Genomic DNA, 19425 nt, shown 5'->3' with positions numbered 1-19425 from the left:
GCGGCGGCGCCCGCGCGCCCCGGCGCGGCCGTTAGCGCCCCTGAGGGAAGAAGCGGCCGTCGCCTGTGATGGCGGTTTAGCCCCCCCGTCCCACCGCGAGCTGCCAAAATCTGTGGTAAACGAAGAGCYCGCGCTGCCTCATTTGGTCAAACAGTGAAAGCCACAGCAGCCCCGGGCCTCACCGCCAGCCCTCGCTCCCCGCGATGACTTGGCCACCACGTTGTCACCCATGGTCGCGGCAAGGAGCAGCTGCGTCTGCCAGAGAAGACATGCCATTAGTCACCCCCCCGAGCATCACAGACTTCTTTCCGTTACTAAAGTGACCAAAAATTTCCATCTCTGTACACAACCCAGCTTCTTTGACGACTGAACACAGCGTAATAACAAGGAGATGSCATGCCCCAATCGCCGTGGGGAGTCACCCGGCGGAGGGGAGCTTTCCAGGCAGATGGGCAGATCCATCAGTCTTCCAGGCTAAACACCCAGCTTGTCTCAGTCCCATGTTAGCGAGTGTCAATTTACAACCCTTCAGCTGGAAGCCTGCCTTTTACAAGACAGCACATATTTTTTTTCCAGTCTCCCAATGAAATCTCTCAGCAACCTTGTAACAACTGGTAACCCCTGCTACAAGAAGGGCACCAAGGTGGAAAGACGCGTCATTTCCATTACTCACACTTTCCCAAGCCCTGCAGCGGCTTTGCTAGAAAGGCTCCCTAGTCGGGATGCTGAAAGGTATCAGATCTTCCGTTCAAAACCTGAACAAAGCGTTAGCTTATTTAACGAACCTTTCACAGACTGGATCCAAATAATGGATTATTGCCTCCTACCCGCCACCCCCAAGGATCTGTGCCTCCATATACAGAAACGACAAAAGTCCTCAACAATGCATTGTAAGTAAGAAATTCCATATATTAAACTCATACTTTAAATATATTAAGCTTCCTGACTCGTTTGAGATATATTTGCATGTTTAGACTTTGGATAAATTCACAGTTGTATCTTGCTTCGCTGCCCTACAACTATGATACCAAATATAGCTTTCTTTTGATGTCACATGGTGCTAGTGAAAAAAAATCCAGTTTATTTTTAGGAAAGGACTTTCAGAACCAAACCATAAGAGGTGCCAATTTCCTTAGCTTTTAGGATAAAAACCCCATTTTAGTCATGCTAGATAATTATACTGAGATCTCTGTGTAAGTCTGTACCTTTTCTCTCTACTTTTCAGCCATCAGCTTGCCAGTGCTCTCTAACCCTTGCTATGCTTAGATTAATTTCAGATCTGCACASCTTTTCACTGCTTTTAAAAATGAGAGCTCATGTGTAAGCTGTCTCATTGATTAAATATTTATCTAGATACATTGCATTATTGGAACCATAAATAAACCTACCTTTTTTTGATCCGATTAATCAATGTTTYTAATACCTTTTAATGCATTATTTGACAATTGAAAATGAATTCAGGTAAGCAGGGATAAATACAGTGATCAATAATTCCAAATAWTTCCAAGCATAGTCTCACTGTGCACAGTAGGCTACAACATGCAGAAAGAGAATTCAATTTTTGTGAATACTATTTCAGAATAGTTCCCTGTGTAAGGTAGGCCCTAAAATCCTCTTTAAAAAAAGAAACTCCATCTCAATAAMAACCTTGCCTGCACCAGAAAAGAAGCCCTGATTACAGTGTAGTATATGAGGTGGAACTTCTCTTGAAGTTCTCATTCTGCTGTGCAACTTATTACTCTGTTTTCTAATTCTTTTTTCTTTTCTTTTTTTCCATCTCAGAGGAGCATTTTGGTGGCCATTTTTGACATGCATTACATAACCCTGGGATCACCTAAAAGAGCAGGACAGAGCACAGCCTCACAGAATTCTGATTCATGTAACCTCACCTTAGGCAAGTGCAAGTCCCTTCACAGGGGATTCCACACTGACAATCCCATTACACCAGCAATGTTTTCCAAACACAAACTGGCACCAAGGCTCAAAATCTGACCCCAGCAAGGACTTCCAATATTGGTCTTTTTTTTAAAAGCAATCTGCAAAACAGACTATTTTTTGAAAGAGCTAAAACTACACTTAAAACTTTGAATTTAAGCAGGGCTACTTATTACACATCACTGAAAAAGAATTGCACTTTGCATTCTTAAAAAAGCAGCCTACCAATTAATACTTCTGTATTTGTTTAAAATATGGGAAAGTGTTGCAGAATGGCCCAAGAAAAAAAAACTTTTTGCATACAATTTAAACTTCAGAATCTTAATCTTCTTTTAAAATTGTCTCTAATACTGTGAATTCAATTACCCTTCAAAAAAAATGTACAAAGCTGAAATAATTAGGTCTAGAGCCAGTCTGAAATAACTTGTAACTCCATTTTAATTGGTTAAATCTGAAGCTTATTATGACACTGAAATATTATCAGCACTGTTACAAAATATTATCAAATAGGGATAGAACCCTTACCTATCTGAAAAATCAAATGCAGCCATACCTTTGCTCTGTAGGTTTCTTGTACAATTAATCTCACTTCCCTACTTTGTATCAGTGAGTAGGGAGCAGAGAGCTTATTTGAGGAAGTACTACTGTACCATAGAGGAACAGAAAATTAAAAAAAAATAAAAAAAGAAAAAAAAGAAAAAAGAAAAACTGTTCCCAACAGATTTCTATAATGTTTTCAAAAAGATGTTCTGTTAGTGACATTTTTGATATATCATTTTTCAATAGTCAAACATATTCTGTATTGTGTTTCATATTATCACACATGCTTGCATATCTCAATTAACAAAATTAGGTTATTAACATCTGCATCAGACGACTGATATTCTCAGTATCTGGTTAAAGGCATATATTATATATAAACAATTTCATACACCAAATTAAATCTGTAAGGACAAGGTATGTTGAATCATTTCTTTATAAAGCAAATCCATTTGATAGCAAGATTTCTATTTATTAAAGACTCCTTCCTAAAAAAATAAAATTTATAAACGACTAATATGATTTCATTTAGGGCACCCAAAAACCTGTTTCTGGCTCAGACAGATGTTCAATTTAATAAAGGCCTAGACTAGAAGATCAGGTTGTCTCTGCCTTCTTTTGCTCTTCCATCAGTTAGTAATGTTTCTCCTTGAAATGTGATGCTTTTTCCCGAGGCTGTTTTTCTACTAGACTGCATCAATTGCTTCACTTCAATTAGCAAAGGCAGTTTTACTGAGAAGAAAAAGGCAGGGGGGGAGCAGGCAAAAGGATTAAACCTGAGTCTGCTTAGAGCCACGCAAGTCTCATTTAACTGCTTGGTAAATATAACAATTTCTAGTTAGTGCTTTTCTGTAAGTTAGTGATCTTTTGTACTTAGAGCTTTGGAAAACAGTAATTAAAGAAATACCTTTCCTGATGAAAAATTCAGGCATTGAAGCATCTTGCTATAAGAAATCCAGATGTGATCTATTGAAAAGATGAACTGGTAAGGCTCTTGCCAGGGTGGTGGGTTTTTTTCCCCTCTCTGTAAAATAAGAGTGTGTAGAGACAAATGAAACAAAGGGGAATTCAAATTCAATTAATTTACTGTATTTGAAAGTAAACCTTTAAAAAAAATGCAAGTAAAGAGGGACTTATGGCTGGTCTCAGACTTGATCAGTATTTGACAATACTAGATCCACTCAGAGCAGTAAGCTGTCTCTTAGAGTCTCAGCTCAGGAGTCAACAGCAGACCAGAAATTAAATTAAGGTTTCCTTAATCTTATCTGTAATTATATTATTTTATCCCACCTCTTGCTGACAGAACCTAGATTATGCAAGCGTTTCCCTTTGCCTTTATGGACAGCACCCCATTTGGCTGATGACAGATACTAAAGGTAACCAGATGCATAAAGAGACCAACCCTCCAAGTTTAATGACTTGCTTTAGTACTTAATAGCTGTCTATRGATCTTTAACTTTACCTGGCAGAGGCACCTTACTGAGAAGCCATACACTTCTGCGCAGCTAGATTTCAGGAAGCCATCTACACACAAAACCCAGCAACACTAAAGAAATTGRTATACGACATATTCTTAACAGGATAGAAAAGACAGTTCAGAATCTATCCTCACCCTTCCAAACAACTGTTCTCCATCACAATCCCCCTCTGTCTCTGCACTGCTGCAGCACAGCTCATGAACCCTGACCAAAACTAAAGCTTGTGTTTTCACAGTATGTGATCTCTTCCACACAGCAAGGCTCCACACCCCTCTCCCAGCAGTCTCCATTCCTGTCACAGCCTTACAGTGGAAGAAGTTACCAACAGCAAACTTACCAACACAGCAGCCTCAGTGACCATGCACCATATGCGGAAACTGCAAGAGAATGCCCTACACATTGCACTACAAGTAGTCCTGTTTTCCAGAGGATTTCATTTTCCCTTTTCTACAGCATCAGTTTGGTTTGAATTTGCAATAAGTATGAGCTTAGCAAATATTGTTTAATAATTTATTAACTTTTTCCCACTGAATGGTACAGTTGCTCAAGAGGACTTAAACAATTTTCTGGTAATTTTATTTACAGTCTGCAGTGTTCCATAAAACACAGTAATGATTACAGACTAAAACATACAACATACATATTTTCAAACATTTAAATATAAGCACAGTTTATCCAAAAGTAATCCTATACACTACTTTTTCCAAAAAATATAAAAAATAGTTTAGTTACTATTTTTACCTAAACCAGGATATTTAAGAATTCTTCCATATGTGATGCACCCTCCCAAGAAAAGGGAACTCCAACAATAAGAAATTTAGGAGACTACATCACTAATTAAAATACTAATGCCAACTGCTTAAATCCACCACAAGAGCAAATTAGTATCATTTTGCAACCAGCAATAAGTGTTCTGCAGTATGTCTGAATTTTGTTTTRGGGTTTTTTGTTTTTTGTGCTAACTTGCTTCTCTCATGCCAGATTTTCACAGACACGTGCACACTTTATTACATAAAATAATAGACTGATAATACTGCAGACTATAGTGTCAGCCACCATGTGCCCAACAACATGGATTGTTAATCTTGCATTACAGAACAATTTTTTGCAAAAATATCAAAAGAGAAACACCTTCCTTCAGAACCTCTATTTAATAAAGGCGACTCCTTTTCTTACTGAACATCCAGTGAAAATAGCCTTTTTTTCCTCTCTCTGTGAAAATAGTGCCCATTTTTGTTTGTTAGTACTCTCTCTCTAGTTTTATTGACCGTATTCTGTACAGAAAGCTATTTGAGTTCTGAAAAACACCCACTCAAGCCCTTCTCACACTAGGATACATTTAGTTTACAAAAAAGGCACAAAGATGAAACTCCTAAGCAGCAGTCAATTCTTTCACTGTGCACTGCTCCTCCTTCTCACATAGATGCTGCKGCAAGAGACTTTGTCTCAGAGTATTACAAATACATGAGCTAAGGATAACAGGCAAAGTTGAAAAGACTAAAGCCTTTGTACAGGACAAGTAGTATATTGATCATTAACAGATAAGCACTATTAAAAGTTTTATGTTGCAATTAAGCCTTAACCTGGAAGCATCAGGAAAAGCCAATAGAAAAAAAAAGCTCAGCAGCAAATAATAGATTTGTTAACAGCGAGATGGAAGTCCCTTGTGTGCAACATTGTGCATTCAATTTTAGCAAACAATGACAATGCTCTACAGCCAGCAGTGTAAAACTTTTGCTTCTAAACAGTTTAGAGGATTTTCTAAATGTGAGTGAAGCTGCCAAAAACAGTATAGTAGTATATGATGCACAGCATGATCTGCAACAAAAAGCTTTTGCTTTCCATCATGTAAACATCAGGATTACTGGACCTTAGCTCATATAAACAAATCTGATGATAGATTTTTAACTAAAAAAGTAAAATTTTCCATAAAAGGATTAACCACAAAAATACTCTTTCAGTAAGTCTCACATGCCATTTAATACCTTTTATGTCATATGAACAACTATGCAAAACATTTAGAAAGTTTTAGCCGTAGAAATGTTGACCAGTTAAACTGTTTGGCAATAACGTGTTCAAACCATCTTTGAAGAATGTTTTCATTCACTAACATCAGTTCTACACTTTACCATACTATTTCTTCTTCTTTTTCTTTGGTGGCTCATCATCAGAACTACTGTCTGTGCTGCTGCTGCTACTGCTAGAGGAACTAGAATCAGATTCAAACTCTGAAGACGACGAAGTACTACTTGAAGAGGGAGAAGATGAGGAAGTAGAGGAGCTCTCATCACTGTCACTGTCTTCATCAGAAGAAGAGGTAGAAGAGTCTTCACTGTCAGACGAAGAATCACTAGCTGAACTGGCACTGCTACTGCTGCTGGAACTTGTCACACTTTTAGATCTGAAAAAAAAACAAATACACAGGTGAGAACAGGCCTGCCAGAGACAGCATTACAGAGTGCTCTTTATACTCTGGTGTAATCCAAAAATCAATTATTTGGACTGAAAATTTTCAGGTCTGACTCAAGGACAACCAGCCCATTTTCCCCCCTTGCATTCTGAACAAATGCATGTTTTCCTATCTCAGCAATGGCAGAGTGACACCATAGAAGTGAAGTAAATTGTTCTGGAAAACTTGAAAGCTAGAACAAGACTACAGAAAAGTTAACTTCGAAAGTTGGCAGGATCTTGTTCATAGTTACAACTACTGCCTTTGCTAACAAAGCTAAATAGAAGAACATGAATGTTGTATATTACTAAAGCCTACTAAAGATCAGTTCCATCACACATTGCTGTAATAAACAGTGAAGTTTTGTCTATGTTAAAGTTGGAAGTTTCATCCGTGACTTCACAAGAGAGAGATTTTTATTCAGAGATTGTTCTGAGATTACTCATGGCAAAAGAACCCAACCTACCTACCACTAYAGAATGCTTAAGCTTTCAGGATGAGGAAAAAGGGGTGGATGCCCCAGGGCAAGTCCAGGATGAAGACAGAATTATGAATACTGGAAAGTAGATATGCTATGGATTTCTGCATGCTCTGCAATTTTTACGCTAACAAAAGAAATTACTAGCTTTCCCAATCAGATGCAGCCTTTATGAAAGGCCGTTTTCACAATTTTATGATCTTTGAATAAATAATTCTAAGAAAAAACAAAAGTTTTCCTACAGATCTCTCTCCAAGCAAAGTATAAATATATTAATTATTTCCCCCCTTCACACCAACTAAATCAACTGAATATTATTCTGACAATGATGCAAAATGCTAGATATGATAATTCAGACTCTTCTATTAAAAAAATAAATTAATTGTTTTATTTGAGAGCCCAGGTAACAACTCAAGAAATGCATATGTTAAGGCTATTATAGGGACAGTAATTTTTTTTAATCATACCAGCCATAGGAACGTCAGCTGATAAATCTGGATGCATGTATTGAGCTATGAACCACTGAAGTTTTTATAATACATCTGGCATCTGTTATCTCTCTGTGTGCAGATATAATGGCTGTTTAATAAAAGAAGATCCATACAGGCTGGTCAAATACAGGCTTACTGTTGGCAAAAAAAATAAGATTAGAACAAACAAAATAATGGAACTAGTAGAAACTCATTTTAAAGTGGCATTTAGCCTTTTGGAGGGAAACTGCTAAACAGACCACTAGTTTCAACAAAAGCAGTTTCATTAGAGGCCCGCTTACATAGCTAAGAATCAGTCAAGGAATCCCTTGAATAAGAACAGGACTTTGACTRAACTTCTTTCTCTTCCTAATCACCTTTCACAGATCCCATAGGAGCAGTCCATGGACCTGCAATATTCAGGCCATGCACTGAAATCCACTCATAGAAATATCAGAAAACAACACTTAATATTGTCTCTCTTGAAGGAAAGCAATGGCTTGATCTATGAGAAAAAAAAAACAAACAGAAGCTTCTTTTCAGAAGGTGATGCAGTATGTGGCCTATTAGCAGTTACAAAAGAAGAAATTGACAGTGGAGCAAGTAAAATTTACCTATTTTATCTTGTCCTAATTCAATAACATGAGATTCTAGACGCTGCACACTTGTAGAACCCAAATTTTGGGGGTCTGTTACACCACTGGAAGGCAACAAATTTCTCAGGAGTACCAGCATTCACTGTCCTCAAAACAAGCTCACTAATACTAAAAATCTCATGATTCCATGCACCAACTGTGGACCAACTGCTGCATTTTGTAATTTTGCCTACTCTGTTACTCTTCCATGAAATTTTGTCCTTTCTAGTTCTGTTGGAATCATCTACCAATCCCTAGCATTTTTWAACACTACTTAAAGCTACAGTTTTGGGCAGAATCACAGCTGGGTGCCTCAGGGAACAAATTGATTGGGACAGAATTTTACTCTTCAGACAGGCAGAATTAGATGKGATCCAAGCATAAAGGGGCATTCAATTTGGAAAAGAAGTACACCATATAGAAATGCTGCAGCTAATGTGTGCACAGAAGGAAGCTCTGTGCCACTTAAGATACAAGACTAACTGCAGTTTTTCTTTTTCCTGTTTTTCTGGTTAAGCCTGTAGGTTAATTGTTACTGTTTATATCAAAACAAACATACACTATGTAAAAAGTTAGTGCTCACTGCTGATGGAATCTTATCTTTTGCATTTCTTCAGTCTAGAACTTACATATTCAATAGTAATGCTTTACAGAGTTTTATGCATTTAATTCTTCCTACATCACAGTAAAAATGTAAGTTGCATATAATCTGGAAAGGAATTACACTGATGATTCTAGACTTGCATGAAAACAAGATAGCAAATCAAACCTAAAAAAAGATTAAAAAACAGTCACCCCCACCCCCCAAAAAAATCTGTTTTYTTTTCCTCCTTTCCTTCATTTTACATTGGGTTAGAGCTCAAATACTCTGAAAATCATTATAGCAGATAGAGGATTTCAGCATATGAGAAACTTGAGCAATGAAGACATATGAATTACACTGAAGTTCATTTAATTTACAAACAATCTCACAAGTCCTCAGTAATTCCAACAATAAGTGGCACTATTGAGAAAGGAGTCTTTGATAAAACCTACTCTGATAGCAGAATTAAGACCCTGGCCAGGAAGTACTCCAGTAAAGCCACACAACACAATAGCTTAAAATAAAAGCGTGTTTTAAAGAAACTGTTCTGGCCTATTTAATGATTGACACACAAAACAAAAGGTCCAGTCTTTTTTWWAAAAAAAAAAATCTTCTGCAAAATGTTTTTACAAAGTAGGATTTGAAGACAAGGAACAGCCAACTTCGTGCAAAGAGACCAATGACACCATTACTGTATAGTCATCCTCCAAAGGTAAAATTCATGACATGATTAACACAATATTGCAACCAAGGTTCTAACAGTTCCTGAAAAGATTTTACTAATAAATACTACAGTGAATTCCTGAGCTAACAGTATTACAAATTTACAGCAGAAAGTGTCAAAAGAGTCCTTGGTTCAAAGTAGGATTTTCTTCTCTTTTGGTGGTTGGTAGAATGGAGGATTTAGTTTCTAGATGTATGTTTCTGATTTTTTTAAAGATACTTATTTATTCTCTATACAAACTTTCTGAGGGAGACAGCTATTAAGAGAAGAGAATAAACACAACAAAAGGAAGAGCAAGATGGTAGGTGGAGCGACTACAGATTAGAAAACAGTGTGCCATCCTTGCACAAACATTTCATGAGCTTTGAGGCAGAAATAGGAAGATTTTTACTATTACAGCAAGATGATAAAGAGGCAGAGCAAGCAGTAAGGAAGAAAGCAAAAGACAAATTTAGAGCTTTTGGACAGGGAGGAGAAACTCACCAAACATCTGTCATTCAAATGCCTGTTACAGGCTGAAAGTAAAATCAAAACTGCATTTGCAGCATTCAGTTTCAGCTTCCCCACACACCCCTTCCAAATTGCCAACTGCAATTACAAGTGCAAGATCACACACTGAAATAACTGCACAATTTATTGTTCCTCACATACCTTTTTTTCTTGGTCTTCCTTTCTGCAGTACTTTCTCCGGTGCTAATTAAGGGGGGGGAAAAACAATGGCTTTGATTAATGCAGTAGGAAAATTAAATGAATAACAGTACAATGGAGCTGAGTTTAATATTAGAAAACTGGTATCCCACTGAAGTCCATTTGGCATCTTTCTCTATTTGCAGCCTCTTCTCAACTCAGAAGTAAGACAATCCCTACAAATCCAGGAAAAGAAATTTGCAATTCACCCCTAATTCTCTAAGCACGCTTTACTCTTCACATTAGAAGGACATCATCATTTCTGCATCAAAAAAAGGGGGGGGGGGAGATGAAAAAAATTCTATGTACCCACATTCAGCAATAACTGAATTGGTTGAAACAAAGGAATAAGAGACTGAATCAGTCTATAGGATATTTTTAATGCATGTCTTTCAAGTACTATAAAGGCAGAATAGCCTACTTCTATTCATGCTTTCCAGCTATTTGTCTTTCAGATTCTCAGGTATTCATACACTCAAAGTTTAAGTGGTAAACACTGCAGAGGAAAGCTTCTTAACAAAACACTTTCTTGAACAGATTTTTACCAATCTTCACATCTCAATGTTTTTTGTTTGTTTTATATACAAAACAATCTTTTGGTTAAATTTAGTTACATCCTCTTCTTAATCCACTGCAGAAACACAGCACTTAATTCAACCTGGAATGTATGTGCATGATTAAAGTTGTCCTACATCATATTCTTAGAACATGCTTAATGTGCCATTGATATGCAAGGAAATTGTATGTTCTTTCACAAACCAGGATACTTTTTCCCCTCAACAGAAATCTATTATTGGAAGCCACATTAAGTGTATGGAAATAAAAAGCAAGCTTGATTTGGAAAAAAATACGAGTATATTTTATTTAGAAATTATAAGGCAGTCTATGCTGGTAAAGATTCCAAAAAAAAGAGAGAGAATGTTAAATGTCAACTACAGTTTGTTTCAATGAACATTCCTCAATGCCATTTGTGTGAAAGCAAAATGAGATTATTTATTTTCATAAAACTGGTAAATTATTCTATGTAAGAGTTCTCACCTCCTACATATCCTCTGTAAGCAAGAGGAAGATTCATTGAACTTGGAATCAAATTAATATCTCTCCCACTTTATTGAATATTTTCTGCTATTTGTATTATTAAGGCTTTATATCCTTATTATAGATAATACAGGTAACAAGTTAATTCACAGGTAAGAGGTTGAACAAGGTCACTGTAGGTAGATGAAATTAGAACCAAAAACACCTTTCAGAAGAAAGGACCAACTATGCAACTAACCCTGGCTAACCTGGCATAGGTTTCTGCCACCCTCTAGTGTTTAACATACACATAAATTAATGAGTTTACTACTTTACGGAACTACACAACCAAAAGTGGTCAATCTCTGTAGATCAAACAAATCTGTTTCATTGTGCTTGGTCAAGCATTCCCTGTAGTGCCATACTCTGCTCTCAGAACTATAAATAAAACACAAGCTTTCTGATTCCACTTCAACATACTAATGTCACTAAGGAATAAGCATGCTCTCATCCCTCCTTCCTTCCCAACTCCTACTCTAGGACTGGGGAGCAGCAGGCTTTACTGATCCCAGTAAGCTAAACCTCCGTAACATATACCAGGAATTATGGGGTCAATACTGGGCAAATAAAAGGATTCTGGAACAACAGCTGACGTGAGTTAACATCGAAAAATCTTATATTAACTTTATTACATTTTGTTTGTTTTCTAATTAATAATATTGGATCTCTAAAGAAGATAGTGCAAACACTCAGAAGCAGACCAGAAGCAGTACTAGTATGTATGAGACCTGACTTCTGTGCAGATAAGAAAAAGCCTTCCAACACAAGCTATAAAATTATGAAAATGATCTAGTAAACTGTTCTTTCCATGAAGAACAAGCAGCATTCTTGAAAGTGTAATATTGGTATCTAAGGAACTGGAAGCCTCAAGGCACAGTTAATGAGCTTCAGAAGGCTTATGACCACGTGATCAGGATGAATCCAGTGCASTTCAATTCAGTTTAAAAACTGCTCCCATCTACGGGATATTTAGTCACCCTTCTATAAAATAAGCTTTCACACCAGACTCCTCACACTGTGGACTAATTGTTAATTTAGAGGCAGAAAAATTCTATTGGTGACAGAGACTGGACAGATAACACCTATACGAAATTCTCAGATTTAGGCAAAGTAGTTAAGCAACAAGTGATTTCATCCTCAATTAACTATCCTCCCATTCTACCCTGCAGAATTTAACAGAAATAGATTTTATTGTTTCCTTTCCTGTCCTAAGTCTTAAACTCAATCTGTCTTGAAAAATCTTGATTTTTGAAYATTTCAAACTCTGCCTCGAAAGGCAGAAAGTTTTAGAACATAAGCATACCTGATTTCTTATCCCATACTCATTTTGTATCCTATCCTCATACTAGAGGATTAGATTTGCTTCATAATTACTCATTGGATCAGAATTCAAAAACAAAAACAAGAAAAATGATACTCTTAAGCTAAGCTGATGGGCTGTCCTGCTCTTCCACTTATTTCATTATTTCGGCATTCTGATTCATACTCCCATCGCAGCTGAAGCAGCTGAAGCAGCAATCAGACCAGAAGTTACCACCTATTTTCCTTCCCCAGCAAGATGACAGAATAAGAGGCATGAATGCTTTTCCACAGCTCACAACCTGGTAATAGTAGCAACCTACAACTAACATGTCAAACTGCAAGCTGCAGCAACAGAGGATGTGTTGTGCAACATTCAGTAATTTTAGCWGGATTGGCTGAAAGCGGTACTGTCCCTCAGTGAGGCTAAGGTAGCAAACTCTTCAGCTACTGCAACTAAATCTGAGCTGGAATGGCAGAATGGAAAACTCTTATGAATAGGAATTTAATGGAAAATTAGTGTGATACATTTTTTCTCTTTGTCAAAAGGAGTTACTTACCACTCCAAGACCACCATGGTAAACAATAATTCAACACAAAATGGTTTTAGAAAATTAGAAATAGAATTGCCTCAGTCAGGTCCTATACACTCACACACATATATGTTTTACATCCATAGGTTTTTTTTTTTCCATTAAATGAAGAGCAAAAACTCAGGAAAGAGCTTATAAATYTCCTATTACACAGCTCATATCCCAATATGAAAGGTGAAAGATTTTGAATATTGAGATCAGGCAAGCCTATCAAGTTCCTTCAGAAATATTTGTCATAGTACAACTTTATCTTTTCTTTATAAAGATGTACAATTTTAAGTATGTGCACTGAACATGAGAGTGAACTTCCTGTGTATGACTTTCACACACTCAGTTGTGCAAGATACAAAACGGGCAAACATTCATCACTGGATGGGCCTAATTCTAAGTTCTACCTCTTCAGTACCAAGATATTTTCTTTAATCTTTTTTAAAGGCTAAGAACATAGGCTTAGTCTCTCACACACACACTGTTCCCCTACTTCAGCTTCTTTAAAAGTGGTGTTATCTTTGTTTAGATTCTCTGTATAGGTTCATAAATCTTTGTTTAGATCCAGAGAGAGATATCTTTGTTTAGATTCAAAAGCAAGTTTCATCCTTCAGCAGAGACAGCATAGGAAGTTGCAGACCCAGAAACAAAGACTCAAAGTCAAAAGCAACTGACAGAGGAAACTTCAATTGCAATGTTTAACATCTGGTACTTTTGGATGTTAATTGGCTGATTAAGCATTGTGCAGAATTGTTTTAAATACCACAGCACAGTGTTTAACACATTAAGACATACAGTAACATTCTCACTGTTGTTAGCAGCAGTGCGGGGGAACACAGGAATATGCTGGTCATACACTATTGTCATTTCAAAAGTGATATGAAATATCCCTATGTTTGCTCTGGAAGTTCCAGTTAAATTACTTACATTCTTCTTCAAAAATACTTCAAATGAAAGGCACAGAAGCTTAGCTGTTTAACTTGGGAGAAGCATTAAAGTCTATCCACAGAATAAAGTGGAAAGGAAATCACATTTAACACAGGAGTTTTACTTGGATTTTTCTGTTCAACTGCAGGTATCTTCCCCGTTCTCAGATGGAGAAAAGGGAAAGAATGTCAATTCAATGAGATGTCTGTCTTTATGCTTTAAGAGAATACCTGATGACCCAGCTCTCACGCACCAGTTTAATCATTACACCTTATAATGAGCTACATATAAGAACTGTGCTCCTGGCATAGTCCCACCGTTAGGTAGCACCCAGGGTTTAGATCAGCATAGTCTAACTGCAAATCTGAGCAAAAGTGAAAGAATATCACTTTCTTATTTTATGTAAATACATTTACAGTGTGGATACCAAACCTTTCTTACATCCTCATAAATAAAGCCACATAATGGAGCATTCTTCTGAATTCCTCAGTTATATAAAGAATCCAACTATTTTAGCTTTAGTCTAGTGCAGTTCTTCATTTCAAGATGCACTATAAACTCTATAGGTTGGCCTATTTTAGACAAGCAGGTGTTAACAAGCAACCCCATAATYTTGTGGGACCTGAGTATACAGATAATGCCTAATATATACAACAGTTTTAGAATTAACAGACATGAACTGAAAGAAGACAAAGTGGTCCAGGACACTATTTTTCCCACCCACATACAAAATCACATTTTTATTTATAAATTGGACATTTTCATCCTGCAAATCTTACCTTTGTTGCAGTAATAGTCGCTTTTCTTTTTCTTTAAGAACTTTCGCTAATTGAGCGGTCCTCGAAGGTCTATGCAGATATTTTCTCTTCCCTGTACATTCATACGTCCAGTGTCCAAACTCTAAACATTTCTGACATCTTACATGCTGCTTGTTTGCCTCCCTATAAAAATGTAGAATTGCTTAAGTGACTGATTCCAAGTCTGTTCTACATATTGAAAAAAYATGATTTTTTTTTTYTTAGCATACAGATTTTTTAGAGAATATGTAGTTATGATTAAACCACACTGACATTCATGGATGCTTTAGCTATTGCATATCATGAATTGGGACAAAAACCAGTAACATCAAACACTGGAGAGGAACAAGTTTATAGTTACATAAAGTTTTGCCAGACAGATGCTATTCCAATTATTAAATATTCCCGTATCAACTGCTTACCAAAGCAAATAAAGAAATACTTCTAATCCAGAGCTTCAGCATAAATATTCTTATGCTGAAGTAGCAAATGCTGAACCACTGATATCAGCTGTCGACACACTGATCCACTACATGAGAATTTCACTTCTGTTTTCTAAAAGCTTCTGATTAACCTAACTTGCAGTCTTCCCCTACTCTTAAAATTCCATAATCTCCCATCCCCTTCTGATATTTTAAGTAACTTAAACATTTTGAAGAWTGCTAATAGGACTATTCTCTGTCAGCAAATAAAGAAATTAACACTATCACCTAAATCCCATTTTGATCAACCCAAGTGGCACAACTTTCAGCTTTATAGATTAAAATCATACAACAGCCATTGGGAATGATTACACTACATATAATTTGTTATCATCCAGTAATTGCACGTGCTGTTAGATTTCTTGAGATAAACAATTAAAATGATGTTCTAAAATACCATTTGCAGAATTTTGGCAACTTCATTTCCATTTCCTAGAAATTATCAAGCACCAAACACCACCAGATTCTCACAAAGAACTCTGGATTCTGTGCAAGCAAAACAGAGCTGCTCTACTTGTGGATTATCTGAATTCTAATAAAATTTCTTGAAGTCTGGCAGAAGACTTATCATAAGAACAATCAATGTTCCTTTGTAAAAAGTGTATCAAGCAAGACTTTACCTAGCAATCTTTACCATCCAGATATCTGAGGTATTAGCGACCATTTTTACATCCACATTTCAGTTTTCATACTGTGATGCAATGCTTTGCCAGAATATTGGGGTGGGGCACCAACCTTCTACCATTTTTCCAACATCAAAATACTCATTTTGCAAAGGCAGCCCCTCTAAATCATCTGAGACTAGGAGCCCTGGCCCTGGCTACAGGGGAGCTCTAGACTGTACATTTAGTATTTAGAGTGTGTGAAGTGCAGACCAGTAGTGAATGTTCTGCCCTTGGAAGGAGTGGAGTGTTGCTCTTCAAGAAAACACGTGAACTGCAATCTCCTTCAACTCTACCTCGTTATGACAGTTGTGTTCTATCTTAATTCTGCTATGAACATCCATCCTGCTTTCAACATCAAGTTTATTTGGCTTCACAGTCTAGCCTCATAAATATATCTAAATCAAGACTAAAAAACTAATCAAACTTGTAATCAACTCTGCACAATTAACTCTGACTTCAACAGGAAGCAACACTTTTAGCACTGGGGGTGAGTGGGGAGGGGGACAAAAGAAAAAGGTCTTCTGAACGCTTGTTTTAAGTTCAGTCTTCTTTCTGTGTCCCCAAGGCATCTTGAACAATGCATAACTCTTTCACAGGCATTTGGAAGAGCATCTGAATAACGATCACACTGTGCAAAATGCAGTTTGCAGCAAACAAGACAGCATCTCATTTAGACCATTAAAAAGTAGACTTATGTTAGACAACAAGCAAACACAGAAGAGGTTTTAAAAGACCAGAACTTAAGCTCATCACAGAATGGTTGGGGTTGGCAGGGACCTCTGGAGATCATCTAGTCCAACCCCCCTGCTCAAGCAGAGTCACCTAGAGCATGTTAAGACAGCATCAGGTCCAGGCAAGTTTTGAATGTCTCAGRAGAAGGAGACTCCACAACCTCTCTGGGCAACACGTTCCAGTGCTCTGTCACTCTCACAGGAAAGAAGTTCTTCCTTATATTCAGGTGGCACTTCCACAGGCACAAACTGAAACACAGGCCTCTTGTCCTGTCACTTGGTACCACTGAAAAGAGTCTGGCCCAAGCCTCTTGACACCCTCCCTTGTGGGTGGTCTATAAATACCTTAAGGTATTTATAGACATTAATAAGATGTCTATATCAGTCTTCTCTTCTGCAGGCTAAACAGGCCCAGCTCTCGCAGCCATTCCTCACAGTAGAGATGCTCCAGTCCCCTCATCTTCACAGCTCTCTGCTGGACTCTTTCCTGTAGCTCCATGCCTCTCTTGTTCTGATGAGCCCAAAACTGGACTCCAGATGTGACCTCACTGAGGCTGAGTACAGCAGAAGGATAACCTCCCTTGACCTGCTGGCAACACTCTTCCTAATGCRCCCCAGGATACCATTGGCCTTCCTGGCCACAAGGACACATTGCTGGCTCATGGTCAACTTGTCATCCACCAGCACTCCCAGGTCCTTCTCTGCAGAGCTGCTTTCCAGCAGGTCAGCYCCCAGCCTGTACTGGTGTACGGAGTTATTTCTTCCTAGGTGCAGGACCCTGTACTTGCCCTTGTTGAACTTCAACAAATTTCATCAACATGAATTTCAATTAACATTTCAATCAACAAATGAAATTGTAAAGCAAGTGAGGTTCTAGATAGCGAAGAGATAAGCAACATATTTTAAGTGTAGTACTTAAACATAAACAAAATACTCCTGAATTGTTACAAACCATATGTAAACACAGTTGTGGATGAGCAGTACTTCTCCCTGTGCAGCTAAGGATGCCCAGATATTAACACCCTCACACTCCAGCAGTTTYGAAAGAAGTGGTTAAAGTTCAAGCAATGTAACAGGTGCTTTGAAAGGTTTAGAAAAAAAAATCAAAAATATTTCTGGGCCTGCTCTTGAAACAACTGCAGTTACTACATGTTCTGCAGGAAAATAGATTAAAAAGGGGGGAAAAAAAATTTTCTTTTCTGAACAACATTCAGGCAGGTTTATGGTTGTCCCCAACACCAAGGACAGAAACAGTGTTTCATTTCATTAGGCCTATTCCATGCTCAAAACATGCTGTTATTTTTATATACCTACTATTCATTTACACAGGAATGCTGCAAGCTTTAGCATATAGAAAATTTACACTGAGAACACCAGCACAAGTTAAAAAAAATTTGTTGCATTAAAGCAAACTACTTTTAATTTGATGTTTGCTAATGTTAAACAGCTTCAAAGAAAAATGGGACAAGACCAGTAACTGATATTTCTTTACCAGGAAGATGTCCAGTGTAATTCTTGCCTTGGACTTCTAGTTCTGACACAGTCATTACACACGAGCAGAGTAAGAACACTCATTCTCTTAATCAAGATACAAAACAACAGAAGGTGGATGTTTTCCTATCTCAGCCCAGCCCATACCTGTCTCCATAGGAGCAGGATGGGCAGTCAAAGCAACAATAATATAACTTAGTATTTCCAAGGCTTTAATGCTACTCATCTGACCAAGGCAACCAATTCAATGCAAACTAAAATGTTAAAATCAAAATCTAAAACAGTGTAAGTAATTACCAGGAAGAACAGATCAAAATAGCTCAACAGCTACTTTTAACATAGATCAATTATCACAACCTAGAAGCAAACATTGGCAGATGTACAACTCACCCACTCCTGTCAAGCACWTAGAGACATAACATGGAAGAAAAACAATAAGTCATTCTATGACCAACATAAAATAGCAACTTAAAAGAGAAAGTATTCTGCAAGTACTTCAAAATTCTAAGTATATTTTCCATTGGAAAGAAGGAATTATACTAGCTAATGAARAAGTAACAAGAAAGCAAAAAGCATCCATATGGTTTCTGATCTTATAATCAGACCAAAGAAACACACCCCAAAAAAGCCCCCATGAAATAAATGATCCTTAATCAAAGCAACCCCCCTCCAAAAAAAAATAATAAAAAACCTAAAACATAGCAGTGGAACATAGGCTTTTGCTGTATTTAATGTCAATAACTAAAAATGTTGAGTTTTCCTCATTTCAGTATTTGGCAATCAGATCTCTCTGATACTTAGAGAATTACTTGAAGGCAATATGCCAAACTGAGTGAAGGGTGCATACTTTCTCCTCGACCTCTTCTCATTAGAAAAATAAATAAACAAACATATCACAATGTGAGCCTAGAAGTTATCTGGTCCCTCCCACACCTGAGCGACAGAAATGAGATGATAAGTCCTGTGCCCACCTGCATCACAAGGTCTCRCGCGCTTCACGGAAAGGGACGGCACACCAAGCAGTGCGGTACCCTTTCCCGAACGGCTGCCTACTGCTCTTAAGAGCAGCAATGTTTTAATCAACGTGGAGATCTCCCTTCCTTTTCAGTAATTCTGCTTTCACTCTTGAACACTTCACTGTAATGATTTTACTGATTTTTAAGCATAATTCTCTAAGATACGAGAAGAAAACTGTCTGCTGTACAGGTCATGCAGAAAAGGTTTGTGTTGGTTTGTTTTTTTTAAGCAAGAAAAGGCCACGGGCTTATTTTCGCTCTCTCAAGCCACTCTAACCCTGCAGCGCCCACAGATCGCTGGCGGCGCCAATCTCAGGCAAACCACGGGCCCGTCAGGCTCAGGGCGCCCAACACCCCCAGCCCCGCCGCTCCGAGCGCTC

At 37.6% G+C, this 19425-nt stretch overlaps 1 long non-coding RNA gene across 1 annotated transcript; it reads right to left on the bottom strand.

The window, feature by feature from the left end:
* Nucleotides 1-4449: 4449 nt before the first annotated feature.
* On the bottom strand, nucleotides 4450-19391 carry LOC146591477 (uncharacterized). The gene is made up of 4 exons (XR_014896779.1): nucleotides 19001-19391; nucleotides 14643-14804; nucleotides 9944-9985; nucleotides 4450-6354 (listed from the first exon to the last, which is right to left on the bottom strand). It is a non-coding gene; the product is annotated as an uncharacterized LOC146591477 (long non-coding RNA).
* Nucleotides 19392-19425: the final 34 nt, after the last annotated feature.

Source organism: Rhea americana, unplaced genomic scaffold (assembly GCF_003343005.1).
Source record: "Rhea americana isolate MKP2758 unplaced genomic scaffold, rheAme1 scaffold_37, whole genome shotgun sequence".
Lineage (NCBI taxonomy): Eukaryota > Metazoa > Chordata > Aves > Rheiformes > Rheidae > Rhea > Rhea americana.
Note: the sequence above shows the minus strand (reverse complement) of the source record. Positions and strands in the feature narration are given on the sequence as shown.